We start from the raw sequence: 13,185 nt of genomic DNA, 5'->3' as shown, positions 1-13,185 counted from the left end.
AAGCAGCTCGACTTTGGCCGCAGCGCGACAGGCCCCTGCCAGCAGCTTGTTCCTCGTTAGTATAGTGGTGAGTATCCCCGCCTGTCACGCGGGAGACCGGGGTTCGATTCCCCGACGGGGAGAGCTTTGCATTTTTCTCGCCCTAGTCTTGCTTTCGTGCGGAGCTCTTTCCCAAGACTGTCCTCACAGTTCCTTCTTGGACATGGTCCCACCTCAGGAAGTCGAGCTTTCCGTTTGATACCGAGAAGCTTGGCCGCTCGCCAGCTCCTCGTTCACGTAGCGCCGACAGTAGCAGGTTGGTTTCACCTATAAAAGCACCGCCTCATCCCTAGGAATGACTCGGCACCGCCACTTTTCCTTCGGCGCAAAAGAAACAGTGTGCTGAAATGGTCAGACTTGAGATTTTCTTCAGACCACTTGGCTAATAAGAGGACTCCAGATATCCTCTTTAGGAGCTGTTTTCAGGGTGGCAGAAGATCTGAGGAGGTGCACAACCGGCCGAACCCCTAGAGATCCCAAGAGCAATGGCATCTGCCCGGAGACTGCCCGATCTTTCCGTCATACTTTCCAAGAGGTCCCGTCTTTGTCGGAGGATGTCAGTCATTCATTCAGCTGAATGCCATTTCCATCAACTGCCGCCGTTTGTTTGCTTTCAACCCCCTTTGATTTCAGAGGTGCATGGAAAGAGGCCTTGCTGGGGGGTCGCAAGCAGCTCGACTTTGGCCGCAGCGCGACAGGCCCCTGCCAGCAGCTTGTTCCTCGTTAGTATAGTGGTGAGTATCCCCGCCTGTCACGCGGGAGACCGGGGTTCAATTCCCCGACGGAAAGAGCTTTGCATTTTTTCTCGCCCGAGTCTTGCTTTCGTGCGGAGCTCTTTCCCAAGACTGTCCTCACAGTTCCTTCTTGGACATGGTCCCACCTCAGGAAGTCGAGCTTTCCGTTTGATACCGAGAAGCTTGGCCGCTCGCCAGCTCCTCGTTCACGTAGCGCCGACAGTAGCAGGTTGGTTTCACCTATAAAAGCACCGCCTCATCCCTAGGAATGACTCGGCACCGCCACTTTTCCTTCGGCGCAAAAGAAACAGTGTGCTGAAATGGTCAGACTTGAGATTTTCTTCAGACCACTTGGCTAATAAGAGGACTCCAGATATCCTCTTTAGGAGCTGTTTTCAGGGTGGCAGAAGATCTGAGGAGGTGCACAACCGGCCGAACCCCTAGAGATCCCAAGAGCAATGGCATCTGCCCGGAGACTGCCCGATCTTTCCGTCATACTTTCCAAGAGGTCCCGTCTTTGTCGGAGGATGTCAGTCATTCATTCAGCTGAATGCCATTTCCATCAACTGCCGCCGTTTGTTTGCTTTCAACCCCCTTTGATTTCAGAGGTGCATGGAAAGAGGCCTTGCTGGGGGGTCGCAAGCAGCTCGACTTTGGCCGCAGCGCGACAGGCCCCTGCCAGCAGCTTGTTCCTCGTTAGTATAGTGGTGAGTATCCCCGCCTGTCACGCGGGAGACCGGGGTTCAATTCCCCGACGGAAAGAGCTTTGCATTTTTTCTCGCCCGAGTCTTGCTTTCGTGCGGAGCTCTTTCCCAAGACTGTCCTCACAGTTCCTTCTTGGACATGGTCCCACCTCAGGAAGTCGAGCTTTCCGTTTGATACCGAGAAGCTTGGCCGCTCGCCAGCTCCTCGTTCACGTAGCGCCGACAGTAGCAGGTTGGTTTCACCTATAAAAGCACCGCCTCATCCCTAGGAATGACTCGGCACCGCCACTTTTCCTTCGGCGCAAAAGAAACAGTGTGCTGAAATGGTCAGACTTGAGATTTTCTTCAGACCACTTGGCTAATAAGAGGACTCCAGATATCCTCTTTAGGAGCTGTTTTCAGGGTGGCAGAAGATCTGAGGAGGTGCACAACCGGCCGAACCCCTAGAGATCCCAAGAGCAATGGCATCTGCCCGGAGACTGCCCGATCTTTCCGTCATACTTTCCAAGAGGTCCCGTCTTTGTCGGAGGATGTCAGTCATTCATTCAGCTGAATGCCATTTCCATCAACTGCCGCCGTTTGTTTGCTTTCAACCCCCTTTGATTTCAGAGGTGCATGGAAAGAGGCCTTGCTGGGGGGTCGCAAGCAGCTCGACTTTGGCCGCAGCGCGACAGGCCCCTGCCAGCAGCTTGTTCCTCGTTAGTATAGTGGTGAGTATCCCCGCCTGTCACGCGGGAGACCGGGGTTCGATTCCCCGACGGGGAGAGCTTTGCATTTTTTCTCGCCCTAGTCTTGCTTTCGTGCGGAGCTCTTTCCCAAGACTGTCCTCACAGTTCCTTCTTGGACATGGTCCCACCTCAGGAAGTCGAGCTTTCCGTTTGATACCGAGAAGCTTGGCCGCTCGCCAGCTCCTCGTTCACGTAGCGCCGACAGTAGCAGGTTGGTTTCACCTATAAAAGCACCGCCTCATCCCTAGGAATGACTCGGCACCGCCACTTTTCCTTCGGCGCAAAAGAAACAGTGTGCTGAAATGGTCAGACTTGAGATTTTCTTCAGACCACTTGGCTAATAAGAGGACTCCAGATATCCTCTTTAGGAGCTGTTTTCAGGGTGGCAGAAGATCTGAGGAGGTGCACAACCGGCCGAACCCCTAGAGATCCCAAGAGCAATGGCATCTGCCCGGAGACTGCCCGATCTTTCCGTCATACTTTCCAAGAGGTCCCGTCTTTGTCGGAGGATGTCAGTCATTCATTCAGCTGAATGCCATTTCCATCAACTGCCGCCGTTTGTTTGCTTTCAACCCCCTTTGATTTCAGAGGTGCATGGAAAGAGGCCTTGCTGGGGGGTCGCAAGCAGCTCGACTTTGGCCGCAGCGCGACAGGCCCCTGCCAGCAGCTTGTTCCTCGTTAGTATAGTGGTGAGTATCCCCGCCTGTCACGCGGGAGACCGGGGTTCGATTCCCCGACGGGGAGAGCTTTGCATTTTTTCTCGCCCGAGTCTTGCTTTCGTGCGGAGCTCTTTCCCAAGACTGTCCTCACAGTTCCTTCTTGGACATGGTCCCACCTCAGGAAGTCGAGCTTTCCGTTTGATACCGAGAAGCTTGGCCGCTCGCCAGCTCCTCGTTCACGTAGCGCCGACAGTAGCAGGTTGGTTTCACCTATAAAAGCACCGCCTCATCCCTAGGAATGACTCGGCACCGCCACTTTTCCTTCGGCGCAAAAGAAACAGTGTGCTGAAATGGTCAGACTTGAGATTTTCTTCAGACCACTTGGCTAATAAGAGGACTCCAGATATCCTCTTTAGGAGCTGTTTTCAGGGTGGCAGAAGATCTGAGGAGGTGCACAACCGGCCGAACCCCTAGAGATCCCAAGAGCAATGGCATCTGCCCGGAGACTGCCCGATCTTTCCGTCATACTTTCCAAGAGGTCCCGTCTTTGTCGGAGGATGTCAGTCATTCATTCAGCTGAATGCCATTTCCATCAACTGCCGCCGTTTGTTTGCTTTCAACCCCCTTTGATTTCAGAGGTGCATGGAAAGAGGCCTTGCTGGGGGGTCGCAAGCAGCTCGACTTTGGCCGCAGCGCGACAGGCCCCTGCCAGCAGCTTGTTCCTCGTTAGTATAGTGGTGAGTATCCCCGCCTGTCACGCGGGAGACCGGGGTTCGATTCCCCGACGGGGAGAGCTTTGCATTTTTTCTCGCCCTAGTCTTGCTTTCGTGCGGAGCTCTTTCCCAAGACTGTCCTCACAGTTCCTTCTTGGACATGGTCCCACCTCAGGAAGTCGAGCTTTCCGTTTGATACCGAGAAGCTTGGCCGCTCGCCAGCTCCTCGTTCACGTAGCGCCGACAGTAGCAGGTTGGTTTCACCTATAAAAGCACCGCCTCATCCCTAGGAATGACTCGGCACCGCCACTTTTCCTTCGGCGCAAAAGAAACAGTGTGCTGAAATGGTCAGACTTGAGATTTTCTTCAGACCACTTGGCTAATAAGAGGACTCCAGATATCCTCTTTAGGAGCTGTTTTCAGGGTGGCAGAAGATCTGAGGAGGTGCACAACCGGCCGAACCCCTAGAGATCCCAAGAGCAATGGCATCTGCCCGGAGACTGCCCGATCTTTCCGTCATACTTTCCAAGAGGTCCCGTCTTTGTCGGAGGATGTCAGTCATTCATTCAGCTGAATGCCATTTCCATCAACTGCCGCCGTTTGTTTGCTTTCAACCCCCTTTGATTTCAGAGGTGCATGGAAAGAGGCCTTGCTGGGGGGTCGCAAGCAGCTCGACTTTGGCCGCAGCGCGACAGGCCCCTGCCAGCAGCTTGTTCCTCGTTAGTATAGTGGTGAGTATCCCCGCCTGTCACGCGGGAGACCGGGGTTCGATTCCCCGACGGGGAGAGCTTTGCATTTTTTCTCGCCCGAGTCTTGCTTTCGTGCGGAGCTCTTTCCCAAGACTGTCCTCACAGTTCCTTCTTGGACATGGTCCCACCTCAGGAAGTCGAGCTTTCCGTTTGATACCGAGAAGCTTGGCCGCTCGCCAGCTCCTCGTTCACGTAGCGCCGACAGTAGCAGGTTGGTTTCACCTATAAAAGCACCGCCTCATCCCTAGGAATGACTCGGCACCGCCACTTTTCCTTCGGCGCAAAAGAAACAGTGTGCTGAAATGGTCAGACTTGAGATTTTCTTCAGACCACTTGGCTAATAAGAGGACTCCAGATATCCTCTTTAGGAGCTGTTTTCAGGGTGGCAGAAGATCTGAGGAGGTGCACAACCGGCCGAACCCCTAGAGATCCCAAGAGCAATGGCATCTGCCCGGAGACTGCCCGATCTTTCCGTCATACTTTCCAAGAGGTCCCGTCTTTGTCGGAGGATGTCAGTCATTCATTCAGCTGAATGCCATTTCCATCAACTGCCGCCGTTTGTTTGCTTTCAACCCCCTTTGATTTCAGAGGTGCATGGAAAGAGGCCTTGCTGGGGGGTCGCAAGCAGCTCGACTTTGGCCGCAGCGCGACAGGCCCCTGCCAGCAGCTTGTTCCTCGTTAGTATAGTGGTGAGTATCCCCGCCTGTCACGCGGGAGACCGGGGTTCGATTCCCCGACGGGGAGAGCTTTGCATTTTTTCTCGCCCGAGTCTTGCTTTCGTGCGGAGCTCTTTCCCAAGACTGTCCTCACAGTTCCTTCTTGGACATGGTCCCACCTCAGGAAGTCGAGCTTTCCGTTTGATACCGAGAAGCTTGGCCGCTCGCCAGCTCCTCGTTCACGTAGCGCCGACAGTAGCAGGTTGGTTTCACCTATAAAAGCACCGCCTCATCCCTAGGAATGACTCGGCACCGCCACTTTTCCTTCGGCGCAAAAGAAACAGTGTGCTGAAATGGTCAGACTTGAGATTTTCTTCAGACCACTTGGCTAATAAGAGGACTCCAGATATCCTCTTTAGGAGCTGTTTTCAGGGTGGCAGAAGATCTGAGGAGGTGCACAACCGGCCGAACCCCTAGAGATCCCAAGAGCAATGGCATCTGCCCGGAGACTGCCCGATCTTTCCGTCATACTTTCCAAGAGGTCCCGTCTTTGTCGGAGGATGTCAGTCATTCATTCAGCTGAATGCCATTTCCATCAACTGCCGCCGTTTGTTTGCTTTCAACCCCCTTTGATTTCAGAGGTGCATGGAAAGAGGCCTTGCTGGGGGGTCGCAAGCAGCTCGACTTTGGCCGCAGCGCGACAGGCCCCTGCCAGCAGCTTGTTCCTCGTTAGTATAGTGGTGAGTATCCCCGCCTGTCACGCGGGAGACCGGGGTTCAATTCCCCGACGGAAAGAGCTTTGCATTTTTTCTCGCCCGAGTCTTGCTTTCGTGCGGAGCTCTTTCCCAAGACTGTCCTCACAGTTCCTTCTTGGACATGGTCCCACCTCAGGAAGTCGAGCTTTCCGTTTGATACCGAGAAGCTTGGCCGCTCGCCAGCTCCTCGTTCACGTAGCGCCGACAGTAGCAGGTTGGTTTCACCTATAAAAGCACCGCCTCATCCCTAGGAATGACTCGGCACCGCCACTTTTCCTTCGGCGCAAAAGAAACAGTGTGCTGAAATGGTCAGACTTGAGATTTTCTTCAGACCACTTGGCTAATAAGAGGACTCCAGATATCCTCTTTAGGAGCTGTTTTCAGGGTGGCAGAAGATCTGAGGAGGTGCACAACCGGCCGAACCCCTAGAGATCCCAAGAGCAATGGCATCTGCCCGGAGACTGCCCGATCTTTCCGTCATACTTTCCAAGAGGTCCCGTCTTTGTCGGAGGATGTCAGTCATTCATTCAGCTGAATGCCATTTCCATCAACTGCCGCCGTTTGTTTGCTTTCAACCCCCTTTGATTTCAGAGGTGCATGGAAAGAGGCCTTGCTGGGGGGTCGCAAGCAGCTCGACTTTGGCCGCAGCGCGACAGGCCCCTGCCAGCAGCTTGTTCCTCGTTAGTATAGTGGTGAGTATCCCCGCCTGTCACGCGGGAGACCGGGGTTCGATTCCCCGACGGGGAGAGCTTTGCATTTTTCTCGCCCTAGTCTTGCTTTCGTGCGGAGCTCTTTCCCAAGACTGTCCTCACAGTTCCTTCTTGGACATGGTCCCACCTCAGGAAGTCGAGCTTTCCGTTTGATACCGAGAAGCTTGGCCGCTCGCCAGCTCCTCGTTCACGTAGCGCCGACAGTAGCAGGTTGGTTTCACCTATAAAAGCACCGCCTCATCCCTAGGAATGACTCGGCACCGCCACTTTTCCTTCGGCGCAAAAGAAACAGTGTGCTGAAATGGTCAGACTTGAGATTTTCTTCAGACCACTTGGCTAATAAGAGGACTCCAGATATCCTCTTTAGGAGCTGTTTTCAGGGTGGCAGAAGATCTGAGGAGGTGCACAACCGGCCGAACCCCTAGAGATCCCAAGAGCAATGGCATCTGCCCGGAGACTGCCCGATCTTTCCGTCATACTTTCCAAGAGGTCCCGTCTTTGTCGGAGGATGTCAGTCATTCATTCAGCTGAATGCCATTTCCATCAACTGCCGCCGTTTGTTTGCTTTCAACCCCCTTTGATTTCAGAGGTGCATGGAAAGAGGCCTTGCTGGGGGGTCGCAAGCAGCTCGACTTTGGCCGCAGCGCGACAGGACCCTGCCAGCAGCTTGTTCCTCGTTAGTATAGTGGTGAGTATCCCCGCCTGTCACGCGGGAGACCGGGGTTCAATTCCCCGACGGAAAGAGCTTTGCATTTTTTCTCGCCCGAGTCTTGCTTTCGTGCGGAGCTCTTTCCCAAGACTGTCCTCACAGTTCCTTCTTGGACATGGTCCCACCTCAGGAAGTCGAGCTTTCCGTTTGATACCGAGAAGCTTGGCCGCTCGCCAGCTCCTCGTTCACGTAGCGCCGACAGTAGCAGGTTGGTTTCACCTATAAAAGCACCGCCTCATCCCTAGGAATGACTCGGCACCGCCACTTTTCCTTCGGCGCAAAAGAAACAGTGTGCTGAAATGGTCAGACTTGAGATTTTCTTCAGACCACTTGGCTAATAAGAGGACTCCAGATATCCTCTTTAGGAGCTGTTTTCAGGGTGGCAGAAGATCTGAGGAGGTGCACAACCGGCCGAACCCCTAGAGATCCCAAGAGCAATGGCATCTGCCCGGAGACTGCCCGATCTTTCCGTCATACTTTCCAAGAGGTCCCGTCTTTGTCGGAGGATGTCAGTCATTCATTCAGCTGAATGCCATTTCCATCAACTGCCGCCGTTTGTTTGCTTTCAACCCCCTTTGATTTCAGAGGTGCATGGAAAGAGGCCTTGCTGGGGGGTCGCAAGCAGCTCGACTTTGGCCGCAGCGCGACAGGCCCCTGCCAGCAGCTTGTTCCTCGTTAGTATAGTGGTGAGTATCCCCGCCTGTCACGCGGGAGACCGGGGTTCAATTCCCCGACGGAAAGAGCTTTGCATTTTTTCTCGCCCGAGTCTTGCTTTCGTGCGGAGCTCTTTCCCAAGACTGTCCTCACAGTTCCTTCTTGGACATGGTCCCACCTCAGGAAGTCGAGCTTTCCGTTTGATACCGAGAAGCTTGGCCGCTCGCCAGCTCCTCGTTCACGTAGCGCCGACAGTAGCAGGTTGGTTTCACCTATAAAAGCACCGCCTCATCCCTAGGAATGACTCGGCACCGCCACTTTTCCTTCGGCGCAAAAGAAACAGTGTGCTGAAATGGTCAGACTTGAGATTTTCTTCAGACCACTTGGCTAATAAGAGGACTCCAGATATCCTCTTTAGGAGCTGTTTTCAGGGTGGCAGAAGATCTGAGGAGGTGCACAACCGGCCGAACCCCTAGAGATCCCAAGAGCAATGGCATCTGCCCGGAGACTGCCCGATCTTTCCGTCATACTTTCCAAGAGGTCCCGTCTTTGTCGGAGGATGTCAGTCATTCATTCAGCTGAATGCCATTTCCATCAACTGCCGCCGTTTGTTTGCTTTCAACCCCCTTTGATTTCAGAGGTGCATGGAAAGAGGCCTTGCTGGGGGGTCGCAAGCAGCTCGACTTTGGCCGCAGCGCGACAGGCCCCTGCCAGCAGCTTGTTCCTCGTTAGTATAGTGGTGAGTATCCCCGCCTGTCACGCGGGAGACCGGGGTTCGATTCCCCGACGGGGAGAGCTTTGCATTTTTTCTCGCCCTAGTCTTGCTTTCGTGCGGAGCTCTTTCCCAAGACTGTCCTCACAGTTCCTTCTTGGACATGGTCCCACCTCAGGAAGTCGAGCTTTCCGTTTGATACCGAGAAGCTTGGCCGCTCGCCAGCTCCTCGTTCACGTAGCGCCGACAGTAGCAGGTTGGTTTCACCTATAAAAGCACCGCCTCATCCCTAGGAATGACTCGGCACCGCCACTTTTCCTTCGGCGCAAAAGAAACAGTGTGCTGAAATGGTCAGACTTGAGATTTTCTTCAGACCACTTGGCTAATAAGAGGACTCCAGATATCCTCTTTAGGAGCTGTTTTCAGGGTGGCAGAAGATCTGAGGAGGTGCACAACCGGCCGAACCCCTAGAGATCCCAAGAGCAATGGCATCTGCCCGGAGACTGCCCGATCTTTCCGTCATACTTTCCAAGAGGTCCCGTCTTTGTCGGAGGATGTCAGTCATTCATTCAGCTGAATGCCATTTCCATCAACTGCCGCCGTTTGTTTGCTTTCAACCCCCTTTGATTTCAGAGGTGCATGGAAAGAGGCCTTGCTGGGGGGTCGCAAGCAGCTCGACTTTGGCCGCAGCGCGACAGGCCCCTGCCAGCAGCTTGTTCCTCGTTAGTATAGTGGTGAGTATCCCCGCCTGTCACGCGGGAGACCGGGGTTCGATTCCCCGACGGGGAGAGCTTTGCATTTTTTCTCGCCCGAGTCTTGCTTTCGTGCGGAGCTCTTTCCCAAGACTGTCCTCACAGTTCCTTCTTGGACATGGTCCCACCTCAGGAAGTCGAGCTTTCCGTTTGATACCGAGAAGCTTGGCCGCTCGCCAGCTCCTCGTTCACGTAGCGCCGACAGTAGCAGGTTGGTTTCACCTATAAAAGCACCGCCTCATCCCTAGGAATGACTCGGCACCGCCACTTTTCCTTCGGCGCAAAAGAAACAGTGTGCTGAAATGGTCAGACTTGAGATTTTCTTCAGACCACTTGGCTAATAAGAGGACTCCAGATATCCTCTTTAGGAGCTGTTTTCAGGGTGGCAGAAGATCTGAGGAGGTGCACAACCGGCCGAACCCCTAGAGATCCCAAGAGCAATGGCATCTGCCCGGAGACTGCCCGATCTTTCCGTCATACTTTCCAAGAGGTCCCGTCTTTGTCGGAGGATGTCAGTCATTCATTCAGCTGAATGCCATTTCCATCAACTGCCGCCGTTTGTTTGCTTTCAACCCCCTTTGATTTCAGAGGTGCATGGAAAGAGGCCTTGCTGGGGGGTCGCAAGCAGCTCGACTTTGGCCGCAGCGCGACAGGCCCCTGCCAGCAGCTTGTTCCTCGTTAGTATAGTGGTGAGTATCCCCGCCTGTCACGCGGGAGACCGGGGTTCGATTCCCCGACGGGGAGAGCTTTGCATTTTTTCTCGCCCGAGTCTTGCTTTCGTGCGGAGCTCTTTCCCAAGACTGTCCTCACAGTTCCTTCTTGGACATGGTCCCACCTCAGGAAGTCGAGCTTTCCGTTTGATACCGAGAAGCTTGGCCGCTCGCCAGCTCCTCGTTCACGTAGCGCCGACAGTAGCAGGTTGGTTTCACCTATAAAAGCACCGCCTCATCCCTAGGAATGACTCGGCACCGCCACTTTTCCTTCGGCGCAAAAGAAACAGTGTGCTGAAATGGTCAGACTTGAGATTTTCTTCAGACCACTTGGCTAATAAGAGGACTCCAGATATCCTCTTTAGGAGCTGTTTTCAGGGTGGCAGAAGATCTGAGGAGGTGCACAACCGGCCGAACCCCTAGAGATCCCAAGAGCAATGGCATCTGCCCGGAGACTGCCCGATCTTTCCGTCATACTTTCCAAGAGGTCCCGTCTTTGTCGGAGGATGTCAGTCATTCATTCAGCTGAATGCCATTTCCATCAACTGCCGCCGTTTGTTTGCTTTCAACCCCCTTTGATTTCAGAGGTGCATGGAAAGAGGCCTTGCTGGGGGGTCGCAAGCAGCTCGACTTTGGCCGCAGCGCGACAGGCCCCTGCCAGCAGCTTGTTCCTCGTTAGTATAGTGGTGAGTATCCCCGCCTGTCACGCGGGAGACCGGGGTTCGATTCCCCGACGGGGAGAGCTTTGCATTTTTTCTCGCCCTAGTCTTGCTTTCGTGCGGAGCTCTTTCCCAAGACTGTCCTCACAGTTCCTTCTTGGACATGGTCCCACCTCAGGAAGTCGAGCTTTCCGTTTGATACCGAGAAGCTTGGCCGCTCGCCAGCTCCTCGTTCACGTAGCGCCGACAGTAGCAGGTTGGTTTCACCTATAAAAGCACCGCCTCATCCCTAGGAATGACTCGGCACCGCCACTTTTCCTTCGGCGCAAAAGAAACAGTGTGCTGAAATGGTCAGACTTGAGATTTTCTTCAGACCACTTGGCTAATAAGAGGACTCCAGATATCCTCTTTAGGAGCTGTTTTCAGGGTGGCAGAAGATCTGAGGAGGTGCACAACCGGCCGAACCCCTAGAGATCCCAAGAGCAATGGCATCTGCCCGGAGACTGCCCGATCTTTCCGTCATACTTTCCAAGAGGTCCCGTCTTTGTCGGAGGATGTCAGTCATTCATTCAGCTGAATGCCATTTCCATCAACTGCCGCCGTTTGTTTGCTTTCAACCCCCTTTGATTTCAGAGGTGCATGGAAAGAGGCCTTGCTGGGGGGTCGCAAGCAGCTCGACTTTGGCCGCAGCGCGACAGGCCCCTGCCAGCAGCTTGTTCCTCGTTAGTATAGTGGTGAGTATCCCCGCCTGTCACGCGGGAGACCGGGGTTCGATTCCCCGACGGGGAGAGCTTTGCATTTTTTCTCGCCCGAGTCTTGCTTTCGTGCGGAGCTCTTTCCCAAGACTGTCCTCACAGTTCCTTCTTGGACATGGTCCCACCTCAGGAAGTCGAGCTTTCCGTTTGATACCGAGAAGCTTGGCCGCTCGCCAGCTCCTCGTTCACGTAGCGCCGACAGTAGCAGGTTGGTTTCACCTATAAAAGCACCGCCTCATCCCTAGGAATGACTCGGCACCGCCACTTTTCCTTCGGCGCAAAAGAAACAGTGTGCTGAAATGGTCAGACTTGAGATTTTCTTCAGACCACTTGGCTAATAAGAGGACTCCAGATATCCTCTTTAGGAGCTGTTTTCAGGGTGGCAGAAGATCTGAGGAGGTGCACAACCGGCCGAACCCCTAGAGATCCCAAGAGCAATGGCATCTGCCCGGAGACTGCCCGATCTTTCCGTCATACTTTCCAAGAGGTCCCGTCTTTGTCGGAGGATGTCAGTCATTCATTCAGCTGAATGCCATTTCCATCAACTGCCGCCGTTTGTTTGCTTTCAACCCCCTTTGATTTCAGAGGTGCATGGAAAGAGGCCTTGCTGGGGGGTCGCAAGCAGCTCGACTTTGGCCGCAGCGCGACAGGCCCCTGCCAGCAGCTTGTTCCTCGTTAGTATAGTGGTGAGTATCCCCGCCTGTCACGCGGGAGACCGGGGTTCGATTCCCCGACGGGGAGAGCTTTGCATTTTTTCTCGCCCGAGTCTTGCTTTCGTGCGGAGCTCTTTCCCAAGACTGTCCTCACAGTTCCTTCTTGGACATGGTCCCACCTCAGGAAGTCGAGCTTTCCGTTTGATACCGAGAAGCTTGGCCGCTCGCCAGCTCCTCGTTCACGTAGCGCCGACAGTAGCAGGTTGGTTTCACCTATAAAAGCACCGCCTCATCCCTAGGAATGACTCGGCACCGCCACTTTTCCTTCGGCGCAAAAGAAACAGTGTGCTGAAATGGTCAGACTTGAGATTTTCTTCAGACCACTTGGCTAATAAGAGGACTCCAGATATCCTCTTTAGGAGCTGTTTTCAGGGTGGCAGAAGATCTGAGGAGGTGCACAACCGGCCGAACCCCTAGAGATCCCAAGAGCAATGGCATCTGCCCGGAGACTGCCCGATCTTTCCGTCATACTTTCCAAGAGGTCCCGTCTTTGTCGGAGGATGTCAGTCATTCATTCAGCTGAATGCCATTTCCATCAACTGCCGCCGTTTGTTTGCTTTCAACCCCCTTTGATTTCAGAGGTGCATGGAAAGAGGCCTTGCTGGGGGGTCGCAAGCAGCTCGACTTTGGCCGCAGCGCGACAGGCCCCTGCCAGCAGCTTGTTCCTCGTTAGTATAGTGGTGAGTATCCCCGCCTGTCACGCGGGAGACCGGGGTTCGATTCCCCGACGGGGAGAGCTTTGCATTTTTTCTCGCCCGAGTCTTGCTTTCGTGCGGAGCTCTTTCCCAAGACTGTCCTCACAGTTCCTTCTTGGACATGGTCCCACCTCAGGAAGTCGAGCTTTCCGTTTGATACCGAGAAGCTTGGCCGCTCGCCAGCTCCTCGTTCACGTAGCGCCGACAGTAGCAGGTTGGTTTCACCTATAAAAGCACCGCCTCATCCCTAGGAATGACTCGGCACCGCCACTTTTCCTTCGGCGCAAAAGAAACAGTGTGCTGAAATGGTCAGACTTGAGATTTTCTTCAGACCACTTGGCTAATAAGAGGACTCCAGATATCCTCTTTAGGAGCTGTT

Source organism: Engystomops pustulosus, chromosome 7 (genome assembly GCF_040894005.1).
Source record: "Engystomops pustulosus chromosome 7, aEngPut4.maternal, whole genome shotgun sequence".
Classification (NCBI taxonomy): Eukaryota; Metazoa; Chordata; class Amphibia; order Anura; family Leptodactylidae; genus Engystomops; species Engystomops pustulosus.
This window is presented reverse-complemented; position numbering follows the sequence as displayed.